The sequence below is a fragment of the Bactrocera latifrons genome, unplaced genomic scaffold (assembly GCF_001853355.1).
Source record: "Bactrocera latifrons isolate USDA-ARS-PBARC rearing strain unplaced genomic scaffold, ASM185335v1 scaffold_177, whole genome shotgun sequence".
Classification (NCBI taxonomy): Eukaryota; Metazoa; Arthropoda; class Insecta; order Diptera; family Tephritidae; genus Bactrocera; species Bactrocera latifrons.
The window spans coordinates 428,096-441,734 of NW_017535263.1; positions in this window are offsets into that span (position 1 = coordinate 428,096).

The following is a 13,639-nucleotide window of genomic DNA, read 5'->3' on the forward strand; positions in this document are numbered from 1 at the left end:
CCGACACAGCTACGACACTACTACTACTTTACCACTAGCACTACCACTGTGGCGAAAATAACAATAACACCAGCAAAAGCAACGACATCGGCAACAACAATAGCTACGCTTACGCTTACGATTGTACGTACGCGTGTATGTGTGTATCTACATATATGTATGTATGTACATATGTAGGTGATATGTGCCTTTACCGGCCAAGCCAGCAGGCCGGGCAATACCAGTACCAGACCAGACAGCCGACTATTGCTGATGACTAACGTACATACATACCTACATACAAACATTCATACATTACGCGATCGTTCATGAAAGAAAGCAACAACGCCACATCTATGCATACCTCAGCAAATGTAGGTATGTCTGTCTATACGCCTCCGGTAGGTGTGTATGCATGTGCTTGTTATTACGGTTCTTCTGTCCATTGTTGTCTCCTCACCTAATCCAATGATCTCATTTGTGCTCATTTTACCCAAACCCATAGCAATGCGATCCGCCGCGCTCAGCAAATATACGAGCATATGTAATACACATCCAAACACACGTCTTTGGGCCAACTGGCCGTGTAGCCGTCTACTGAGTGAGTAGCGTTCACTGAGCATTTATACGCTTTTCCACTCACTTATCAGTGTGTTTGCTTAGGGTAAGGTTAGAGCGGGAGGCAAATCGTAAATACAGATGGCAAGCGAAGACAATCGCGCCAAACATAAATACATAAGTTTATGTATATAATTCAGCACTCATGATATTTTATGTTGGTGGTTCTTTTCCGGGCAAGCTTTCTCTCTTTCCTCCACACCAATAAGAACGGTATACGGTGGCATAGTTGCCTGCTGGCCTTGTCTTCTGGTAGTTTGTCTCTCATTCGTCGATTAATTTTATATACCTGAGCATAGATTATTCATGATTTTCGGCAGTGAGAGTGTGGGTGTGTACGATTCGATTATTATGTTTTTCAGAAGATGAGCAAATAGCTGGCATATACCTGTAAGCCTTGCAATAATAATTTACATACATATATGTAATTTTATTGCTTTCTTGCATAAGTATACAACGGATTACAATTTTGAATTTTTATATAATTTTTTTTTCTTCAAAAATTCCATAAAAAATGGAACTCCTAGCAAGTTTTTTGAATAAAGTATTAGCATTAAAGTCCATGGAATTACCATTTAAATTAATTTTATTATATTTCGTAATCTTAAAAATTTTTAATAAAAAGTTATACATATTTTCATTTGGAAAAAATTTCATAATTAATAATTAAAAAATTGAGTTTTTGAAATTTATTTTTTTTTTAGCGATTGTGTACTTCTTATATTCTACCTACATCTAATATCTAATGAAATTTTAACATAATTTAAATTATTTACTATATTTTGTCTTATTTACCATATTCAATTTCTTTTAATTTTATTTTAATTATAGAGTTTCAGTTAGAATTACAGCCATATAAATGTAAATTGTTTACTTCCAACCTTTTTTCTGACAAATATTTTTATGATTTACGAATTTTAAAAACAAAATATATTTTATCAATTTATAATTCTAATTGAAGTATCAAACTTTTTGATTTATAGTATCCCGCGAAATTGAAATTTAAAATTTACTTTTGCAAGCGAAATCTTTTCATTTGAAAACTCACAAACCATCCACTGATTTACCGAAATTTAAATTCAATATACTAAGGACTCTCGATTTTGAGTTAGACTTAAAAGAGTTTATTTCGAAGGAATTTTAAGCCAAATTAAGTTTAAAATCAATTACTTGAAGCATGAAGATTATTATATTAAAGATAATAGTCTTTATACAAATATAATGATGTAAAAATTTCAAATCGATCTTCTAATATCAAATCTTACTAAATTGAAAAAAACTCATTATAATTCGTAGATGTGCGGGTGACATAGTTTATTGCAATAAAATCAGTTTGTATTGAATAGAAAAATTTCACAAAACAAAACGATGTGGGTCAAGTTTTGAAAATTTTTGGAGAACTTCTGCCGCACTGACTTCAATGTCAAAAGGCGTGTGCCGCAACGCCAGACCGATCAGTCTATCTTGAAGCATGTTAGTCCTTAGCCAGATATTCATGCGGCAAAGTGTCGAAAAGGAACTTTCGGAGCTCGTATTCGTCACAGGAAGTGTGCAGAATATGCGAAGATAACGAAAAAATATGGGGTATAGGTCTACACCGAAGTTTTGAACGTTTCCAATGCAATAGTCGGTAACTTCTTGCTTTTGATTTGCTTTTACTCCTAATGGCCTTGCTAGTAGCTCAAGTTCACCATTGAGCTTCAAACATCGCACGACGTTGTTATTATCCAAAATGCCTCTGAATCTATCTATCAAGCAGTCAATAAGATTTTCCATTTATTTGGTTTTCAAAGCACAAATCCATCCAACACTTCTCTAGAAAAGCGCCCCTTCATATTTTCGCCGATTGCATCCAGCAGAGGAATGCACACTGAGACCCTTAGTTTTTCTTCGTTAACTTTCAGTTCTGCCGCCATTTTTTTCGTGTCTGAATAAAGGGATCGAAAGTGTTCCTCAGCTTTATATTCAATTCCCCCCGCTGAATGAGCTTTAACATGGAAGAACAAAATGGGAAAGTTTATGTTCAAACTTGCTAATGCTGTTTTTATTTTATATAACAAAAGAAATGATGAGCTGTCACTAATTTGTAATAGCAAATTTTCAAGCAGTTACTGTAAATTAACGAATTTTTCTATACTACGACTTTTTTCTAGACCCATTACTCTAGTTTTCATTAGCTCTAAATCTTACAACGAATTTTATTTCAATGTTTTTCTTAACGAACACCAAACTGTAATTATGAAAGTATCGATTTAAAATTTTATACTTTTAATATCATAGCATTAAATCATTTAAATAACCTATTGGTCTCTGATCGGTTTACGAATTTTCTAAAAAAAATTTCTTTCCTGAACTTAAATGAAAATTAAATATCGCCTGCCGTGAGTATTTGTCATTTGAGGACATGTATTATATTATGTATTAATATTATTTAGGGCGATCCATTTCAAGACTCCCTACTTGTTTAAAGAAAAAACAGAGAAACCTCAAAAGAAAGAAAATTCTTTGGCATTTATTTTTTTTTTAATTATCTCTTTCAAATGTTGGTTCCGGGTACGTCTCAATTTTCGAAGACTCTTTCGAGCATTTCGACTGGTAGCTGACGAATGACACGAGTAATCTGTTGCTCCAAGGCAAAGAAGCGGGGTTGTCCGCATAGACTTTATACTTTATACTTTACGTCGCTTGCGAAGGTCACGCGGTTTCAGTTCTTGCACAAGCTGTATTTTGTACGCTTTCAGATTAAGATCTCTACGTAAAATTCGCCAAGTTGTTTCATATATCAGTCGGAGTTGCTGTAAATGATTTGGGAACGTTATTCATTCGTAAGTCTTTCCATGATGAAATGCCAAACAATATTGATCAAAAATTATATGAGAGCTTGACACGCCTCACGCGTGATCTGTCCAAAAGTATCTCTACTTTGATCACCCGTTATTTTGTTTTAAAACACTGGGACTTATCGTTTTGGTTTATAAATATTTTCTTAAACGGCGATCTCAGCTGAAGCAAATAAATGCATTTTGTAAATATTGAATAAAACAAGAAAAAACGTTATCTTCGGCTACACCGAAGCTAATATACCCTTCACATGTGTATTTCTGTTGGTAACTATGAACAATTTTTTGGAGATTATAAATTTACCTTAAGCAGTAATTCATGTCAAATTTCGTGAAGATATCACGTCAACTGTGAAATTTTTTCATACAAGAACTTGATTCCGATAGTTCAGTTTGTATAACAGGTATACGTTATAGTGGTCCGATATCGGCAGTTCCGACAAATACGCCGCGTCTTGACGTTTGCAAAATTTCAAAACGATATCTTAAAAACTGAGAGACTAGTTCGTAAATATACAGACGGACAGACAGTCAGACGAACAAACAGACGGATAGACAGTCAGACGAACAGACAGACGGACGGACATAGCTAAATCGACTCAGCTGAATTTATATATATACTTTATAGGGTCTGCGCTGCTTCCTTCTGGGTGTTACAAACTTTGTGGCGAACTTGATATACCCTATTCAGGGTATAAAAATACGTATGTACCTTTGACGGTGCCAAATTGAAATTTAGTATGCATTTTTTCACTATCGCAAAGAGAATGGTCATGCGCAAAGTTATATCTCACGTGCAACCAGTCTATTGAAAAAGCAGGAAGAGGCTACTCGATTCGCCACTCTGTAACACTTCGCTAATCAAGGACATATAGTGTTAATTTTGGAGAGCAGCCGTAAATCCTTTATTTTGGTTTATCCCCATTCATCTTTATTTTAGATGGCTTTTGTTTCACTAATAACACCGTGACGTTGCACATTCTTAAAACAGGCGTACCAATACAGGCATTTACCTGTCTAAATATTTTCAAACATACATACACACATTTGTATTTATTCGTGCGTGTATATATGTATGTACATATATGTACTTACGGCAAACCAGTAAATTCACAATGCAATACAATTGCCAAAACAATAACTAACACCTTCAACTACTTAAAATCTGACAACTCAATTTTATTTTTTTATTCACTTACATACATACATATGCACATATGTGTTCGTGTGTTTGTTGTAAGATTTCTATTTTCCTTTACTGCTGCCAACACGTTTTATCCCAACACTGCAACAATTTGTTTTTTTTGCAGTTCTAATACGATATCATGTGTGTGCATTTTTATGCCTACTTGGGCACACAGTCACACCTCTGCGCACACACGCTCACAAAATACACCGAGAATTAATATTTTGCTGAGTCGTTGACCATAAACATGCAAAATGTGAAAATTGTTTACATGCATGTGTGCGCATAGGGGTATTTGTGTGATTTTTGGTTAGACCTTAAAATGCACGGCAGCAGAGAAAGCGAGAAGGTCAACTGCTGTTGATGTCCTGTGGCGTTAGCGTACTTTTTGTATACCGACAGCAGCCGCAGGAGCTCATCAATGCAATTATCAATGTTTTGTTGTTGTTGCTGTGGTGTGTTAGCTTGACAATGGCACTGGCTTGGTTCCATATGTGGTTTATGTTGTTGTTAGTTTTGTTGTTGTTGTAGTGATTGCAGCGTCTACATTCGTCGTCGCTCAGCTGCGAAATAGCCAAACTAGTTCCATTTGACTGCCCGATTGTCTGTTTAAAATTTAATTTACGCTGTCGTTGTTGTTTTTGTTTTTTTTTGTGCATCTTTAATTGCTTTTTGTTTTCCCTAAGGAAGATGCCAAACTTATTTTCACGTATTCTTCCACTATTGTCTGCAAATAGTTGTTTGTGCAAGTTGTTGTTGTTGTCAGCATTTCTATTAGACCTCGGCTACCTTTGGTGATAAATAAAGTTGTACCGATCGATACATACATACATCTACAAATGTAATTGAAATGATTAACTGATATTCGTAGATTGCGAGGGCAGATATCGTGCACTGATGGTGGCACTTGGCGGTGGAGATCAAGCAATACACCCCATGGTTTAGTACGGATACTTTATGGCCAAAATGGCTCGCATAATGGCCGATAGTGTTCGTACATGCAAGCAAGCAGTTTTCTGTTGTGTGTATGAGCGCGTGTATGCCGTAGTAGTCGTAGTAGTGTCACCGTTTTGGACAACGCAATTGAGAAGAAATAATTACAGTTGAAGTGATTTTGAGAAATTGCAATAATATTTCATGCTTTTTGACATTTCGAAAGGAAATAACTGAAAAATGCCGAATTCTAAAAGACCACCCCCCTATAGTACAGAACATACAAATATATTTGCTAGAGAATAATGCGCTGTGCGTTTATTAAGATAAAACGGATAACTTGATTATTCGTAAATTCATGAAAAATAAAGAAAAAAGTGTTGAATACAATTTACGTGTAGTGACATTCTTCTATAAAACCACTTCCTTAATTTAATTGGAAAACAGCCATATTTTGTGATTGTCTGACCATAGCGGTAGTATAAGAAAATGTGAGCTTGTTGGAACAGGTACTTCACAGCCTCCATTACTGCGGAATGGGAATGAATAGGTGCCTTGTTGGACCTCAGTTTAGCTCAACAAGCATTGATCAACCGATAGCAGTTGTGCCGTCCAAATATAGAAGTTTTTCGGCTGGCATCACAAAGGACTGTGCATAACGGTCTCCGGGGTCTATGATCGTGCCAAAATTGCTGAGGATTTAGTCATTTATATGTACTTTGAATGAAAGAGTTCGGAACATTCAAAAATTTATAAACCACATATATGTTCTTCTGCCCATCCGTTTGTATACGAACTAGTGCCTCAGTTTTTGAGATATCAATCTGAAATTTTGCGGTTGCTCATCAGTCCTTGTATGGAGAACTTTTTTATCTGACAAGATACCTTCACGACTTGTCGCATAGAATATTTATCAAGCAGAGCCTACAGTCTCCGAAAATATTGGGTAGTCGAAAAGTCTTTTCGTATTTCTAATCAAACTTCAACTTAGTTTTTTTTTATATTTATACTAATAAATAAATAAACAAATATATACAATTTAGGGCGACCCCTTTTTGCCATTTTTCCGCTAGAGACATTATTCCATCAGTGTAAATCGTCGAACTGATACAGCATCGTCTCCGCAAACTTCAAACATTTATTTTTTCCCTATTTTATACAAAAATTTCAAAATAAAGCAAATTTCTTCATTAATTTTTTAGCAGCTGTAACAACTTCCCCGAGTTTAATTTTTTTTTTGTTAAACGAAGCTTAAATTCTCACCTTCCCAACACTATATGGTATGACATAATGTAGCTGGCAGAACTGGAGATATACGACTGCAACGACACCTTTGACAAAATACGAACAGACTCTTACGACTTCATGGACATATGTGCTATATAATGTTACCATTGCAAACGACTTATTTTGAGCAATACAAATGCTCCCACAAACAAACACAAAATCGATCCTTGAATTTTCCGCATGTTTTGTGGTTCACAAATTGACCCACAAATTGGTAAATTGCACGTGCTGCCTGCTATGGTTTTTTCATACCTTTGTTTTACTCCAAGATGTGTGCAAATTCTGTAACCCAATTTCATTGTCCGAACTAAATGCATGTAGAGTAAATAGAGTTGCAATTTGTGTCACACCGCCAACGGTGCACCCAGCAGGTTTTTGAAATGATCACCCAATATGGTGTACTTAATTTCACCTTTTTTTTTTTGTTTTTACTTCACCAACTTTGGTGGTCCGCCGCTATTTGGTAGCGGCACTGGACAAATGATGTTATTTCTATATGTACATACTTATTGTTTTTGCAAATTTTTGGTAACTTTTTTCTTTTTTTGAAGAGAAATTGCAAACTGCACCATATAACCCAGTAGCTCTATAACAACTATAAAAGTATAATATATATTTATATAGGCCAGCTTTAATTGGACTAGTCACAACAAACATCGCTAAAAGTTCTAAAATTACAAAAGTATCGTTGCTTGTTTTTGTAGAACAGGAAGTAAAAATCATGGATTTTTCTTGCCTTTTAACACATAATTTACTTCGACTTTCCAAGGGCAGATGTTAACTTTTGATGTACCGAACAAACAGAAGCTTTTTCTAATAGCATAAAAGAGTATAAAATGATAGTGATCTCAATTTTTTTTTGATCAGTTTGAAGAACAGCTATGTGCTATAGTGGTCCGATCGAATTTATTCGGAAATTGTATCATTGCCTTGGACAACAAAGCATTGCCGAATTTCGTGAATTCGTTTTCGATACAAGAACTTTATTTGTATCGATAAGTTTATATGGCCGTTATATGCTATATTAGTTCGATATCAGCACTTCCGATGAGAATATTCTTTGTGAGAAAGGACGATGTGCAAAATTTCAGATCGATATCACTACTCAGAGGGACCAGATCACGTACATATAAAAATAAGCTGATGTTTGATTAGAAATACGAAGGTTCTTTTTCGACTACCCGATAAATAGGGTGTAGATGTACTTTTTTCAATAGAATTTATTTGACAGATCACGCTTGCGTCGTGTCATGTCATATTTATTTTTGGTCAGTATTTTTTTCTGGATCAGTGGACATGTTAACAAGCAATTTGGACGAAGAGTAACCTAAAGAGATTCAATAGCTGCCATTTCGTCCAGAACACAAAGGTCTGATTTGGTTAGTGGCCGATCGGTTGGCCACCAAGATCGTGCGATATCACACCGTTAGACTTTCCGTGAGAATATGTAATGTCTAAAAGCCGCCAATCCCGCTTCGATTCAGGCCTAGTAGCAAAAAATAATGCGAGTCATTCGCCTCGAAATGGATTACTCTTTATAAAGTTACTTTAAGGTCTTTTAGGGAATACATTTTGAATCATACCGGTTTCAGGAGTTATTGATCTTAAATTTGTTCATGCAGTGCAAATAATGTTACATATTCGACCTTTTTTTATTTATAAAATAAAAATTTATAAAGACTTGTAAAAGTCTCGACGAATCTTAAATATTTATTATCTATATACCAATGAAAAATACCTTTAGAAAAAAATGTATACCCTTTGTTACGTAGCCGGTCTCCAGAAAGATCTCCAAAATAAGTGTCTGACGTCTTTCATCCAAGGACTCATGACACAATCAAAATGCCGGTGAAAAAGTTACACTTGCACAATTTTAAGAATAATGAAAACTGCATATGAAAATATCTAACTGAAAATTTACCTTGTCAAACAACCGTAAATTAATATTCATTAAACATTTCATCATCGTATTTCATCACAACCGCAAAATGCCCCAACATGTAGTCTTCTAGAGAGCATAACAACACTAAAATTAAACTCAGTGCTCACTTTACTCCAAACTAATGCATACAAACACAACAAAAATTAGAGAAAGTAAATAGCGCCAAATTGACTCAAAAAGTATATAGGAAAAATAGGCGTTGCCAATGACGAAAAGCGAGAAAGTGTGCGTAAATTGTCAAATTTTGATTCGTAGAAGCATCAAATTGAGTTACACTCCCCAAAAAGGCTCAACTCAAAAGTGAGTATATATCTTTTAATATGGAGTTTTATGCTTATATACATTATAATATGTATAAATAAGAGATGGAGCCAAACAGAGAGCGAAAGAGCGTAATGTAACAGCACACATATACTCATTGATAAATCCCCAGCTGAAATGCTCACAGAAACACAAGCAACAGGTTGTACGCACTGAGCCGGTTGAGTGATATTTTGCGAGCGAACGTCGTGAATGTAGCAGTGCACGACCTTATAAGGGCAGTTGCGCTGTTAGGGCGTGCATATGTATGTATGTAAATTTTTTCATTCATAAAAAATTTTATCAGCTGCACGAAAGCCATTTTACATTATTCATTCGTTAAATATGTATTTGCAGGGTTGGTATACAATAACGTATGCATACAAACTTCATATGCCTGCCTTTGTATGATTATGTAGATAAATATTTACATACATATATGGATGTGTTTGATCAAACTTAAAAGATGGAAGTTTAATGGCAACATTTTGTATTGCAAATTTTTTGCTCATTAAACGACAAAGGCTTGTATTGTAAATGCACAAAATGATTGATTTTTTATTAAAAAAAAGTTCGGAGCAAAATATAATTTTCTACTTAAATATAAAAAATTAATAAAATATCTTTTTGTTTGACTGTTGGATTTTGGAAATTAATTTTGAAAAATATTGATAAAATATTTTTTTAATTTTTAATCCCAAAATGTGTGACAAAACTTCATAAACTATTTTTTTATTTTGATTTTGGGTTAAAAAATTATTCTAAGATTTTCCAAATCCAAAATTAAATTAAAGTTTTATAAAATGGTTATACATACATACATATGTATGTATGTATGTATGTATGTACATACAAGGGGAAAATTTCTGTAGATAATTTTAAAAGTTTTTAATCCTAAGGATGTTTATACTGGCAACAACTTTTGCATTTTTATACGTCTATACTATTTTCTCTGTATTAAATAACTTATTTTAATGATATTTACATAATTAGTACTTTAGGCACATCAATGTGTAGTCAGATTCTCAAGATTCTTATAAATGACTGATAAAAAAGAATTTTTGCCGTTCTAGTGGTTTTAGCTCCACAAAGTTTAATAATGAATCCCATTTTTTATAACTTAGTTTTCTCCATCTTTTTTTAACTTTTGCTTAATTTTACTTTTTAAGGAAAAAATGGCATTAATCTTGTATTGTCAATTTTTTATTTTTATTTGCATATAAGTATGTATGTATGTGTAATACGTTTTCGAAATCCAATATCGAACCTGTGCCTAAAGCCATATAAATGCACATTCCCCTCTATGATATTCTTAAGACCTGAACTCTTTTGTGGTTTGTTGTTCTTTGTTCAACAAGTTTAAATGCATATTTAAAATTTGATGAACTTTTTGCTGTGGTTTTTAATGTTTCAAGAACCGTTATGAATATATAGCGGTGATCTGTGGCTGATGAAAACAGATATTCCTACAAAGTATGATCCCTATACATATGCGTATACATAAGTACATATTCATATATGTACATACGTATGTACATTTGTATACTTAGTGCACGTAAATTCACTCATATTTCAGGTAATTAGGTAATATGTGCTTACCAGTTAAACGTATGTAGATATTTGCAAAAAGTTTACCTACATGCCCATAGCGCCATCTTAGTTTCACCAGCGCTATAAAAATACAAAGTCGTTAATTGTTTTGGAGAAAAAAATATGTAAAATGCAGACATTTCTTCTTCAAATTTCATCCATCTTCAAAAGCAATTGACTGTAAAATTCATCAACATCATATTTGTTTATGGTAAATATGGACCAGAGGTTTCCTTCGCCCATATCACACATCAAAACAGTAACTTTATGAGGATGTAAAGGCGGCTCAAATGGCAATGAGTTTCACCGCTGAACAGAATTCTCTCATGAAAATCGGGATTGATAACCATTTCGTATGGAGCCCATTGATCGATGTGCTATGCGCATGATGATCAAAGACTGTCCATTAGGAACAAAATAAACGAAGCTGAGTATAAATCAAGTAGCAGTCAAAAGTCAAAAAGTCTTATTCAGAAAGAGTATTGCTTCTTTGAAACCCACATGTCTTAAAAAACAATTGACTCATCAACTTAACAAATATCAAAAAAAAAAAAAAAATCCATCAAATATCCACTTGCAAATGAAATTCGAATAAATTGATCTAATTTTTGAGATTGTGACGGTTTAAAGTTATTTAGGATTGAAACTTTTAGTATTGAATCACATAAAAGACATTTTTGGCATAATGGATGTACATAGATATATCGTATGAATACCTGTAAATATAGGTATAACTATATATGTAGACTATCCGAAAATAAATATGATTATGTAACAAATATTACAGTGATTGGAAATACATATGTGTCGAGGAATCTACTTTATCGAGAAAATTAAAGCTTATTAATCATTCAGCATTCAGTGATAGGCGTGGGATCGGAGAAAACTTGTTAACAGTCTAACAGTCAAAAGGAAAGAGAAGGATTTTGCTTCACAAAGAGTTTGGTTGATTTTTAATGTATGAAGAGCATCAACGTCAGAACATTGACATCGAAAAACGCATCTAATCAAGTTTGTGGAAACTAAAAAACTGCTCTAAAAGTATTTATTCGTCTTAATCTTTGCAAAACTTATATTCTTGTTTTTTGTTTAATTATTTTTATTTTATAAAAAAAAAAAAATTCGGAGTGGTTGAGCGATATTTCATGAAAATTAAAAATATTTGAGACATATTCAATTTGTTTCCGTGTTTCGAAACCGAAATTGCGTATTTTAAAAAATGGTGTCGATTTTCATATTTTATATAATCACTGATGTTTATACAACTGAATACGTTTACGTGCGTATAATATGCGTCAACTGAAATTTCTACAGAATTGCAATTCGGAATTAATAAAAAAAAAAGTACCGAATAAAATATGCTCACCTCAGTTATTGAAAATTAAATGCATTAGAAACAACTTCAACACAATCCAGGTAACGCTTGACGTAGGTTAGTTCTGAGGTGTGGTGATCTCGAATTCCTACACCACCGGCAAACTATTGTTCGTGTTCATACGTGCTAATCTCTCTTTGTATGTATGTACATATGTACCATGAAGCACTTTCAATATGATAGATTTCCATGAATAGAAGCAATCATACAAATTTTTCAAAATACGCAAGCATAAAAAATTGCTTATTTTCAATAGTAGTTTTATATGTAAAATGCGTGACAAGAATTTGGAAAAAAAAAGTTATATCTTGGAATTGCAAATCATACGGTAAATCAATTTCTCAAAACTTTGGAAGCTATCTCGATCCATTTTAAATGATATTTAAAATTTTATGATAGCTTCAGCCAGAGAATTATTTTTGCCTACACTGGTCAAGGTATCCCGTCTTTTTGCGTTGGATTCCACTTGAAAGTTTTCCCTGGTAAAACAAGCAGTAATTATAACTTTTCCTTGATGGCTTCAGTAATATATATGAGCGATGCTATATAGCATTAGAAAGTTGAGATTGAGTACCAAAAATAGTTTTGAGACAGTTTTTTTTAGTAAAACTGTTCTAAAAGTTTTAAAATAAAATTTGGTAGCACTGAAGATAGCGGCTATACGAATTCAACTCGATGGTTCTGTGTGCTTTGTGTGTAGTGCTTTTACATGTAATTTGTTATTTACATGAGAAGCTAGTAGATAAAGGTCGAATCGAAGACAGCTACTGTAAGAACCAATCGTGTGAAGGTTTTCTATGTTTAATGGGTTTGGCAAAGAGTCATCTCTACTATGACCTGCCTGCTCCCCTATGATTTAACTTCTTATTTCGACCTGTACGGTCAACAATTAGACTATCGAAGGGAACAAATCGATAATGACTCGCCAAAAGTTTAAAGAGCTTGGTTGACAGATTCTTGTAAACTCACCTTATAATCCGGATCGGGCACCAAGTGATTACTGCCTGTTTATATAATAATGAAAAATTCTTAAGACGTTCAAACGAACTATTAAAATATTATTTAATGATTTACAGATAAATTCGATTTATTTAAATTAATTTTGCTTCTACTTTACAATCACTTTTTGCATTTACGTGTGTACATATTTGCATTTTTATTAATATTATTTAATAGCAATTAATATACAAGTTTTTCTCTTACACTCTTTTGTTTTCAAAGCTTTTTTTCTTATATATGTATATATTGGGTGTTCAAACAAGTCCCAATGTGATTGGTAGCACTGGAGATATACATCTGCAACGACATCTATGGAAAAAAGTATGTACATATATATTTTTTTTGTTTTGTTTCAGTTTCACTGATAAAATTTTCTTTAAAACACAATAAATAATTAAGTAACCAATTAATAATTCCATGTATTATTATAATATTTTTGTATGTATTTAGGCAAATATTCACAAAACTAAAAGAATTTCTTACTTATAGTAAGGTCTTAGAAGGCCTATTATTTGTTATGGCTTTAGTTTTAATTCGAGCAATTACGGAGTTTTTTAAAAGCACATATATATTTTTTAATTTGACTTACT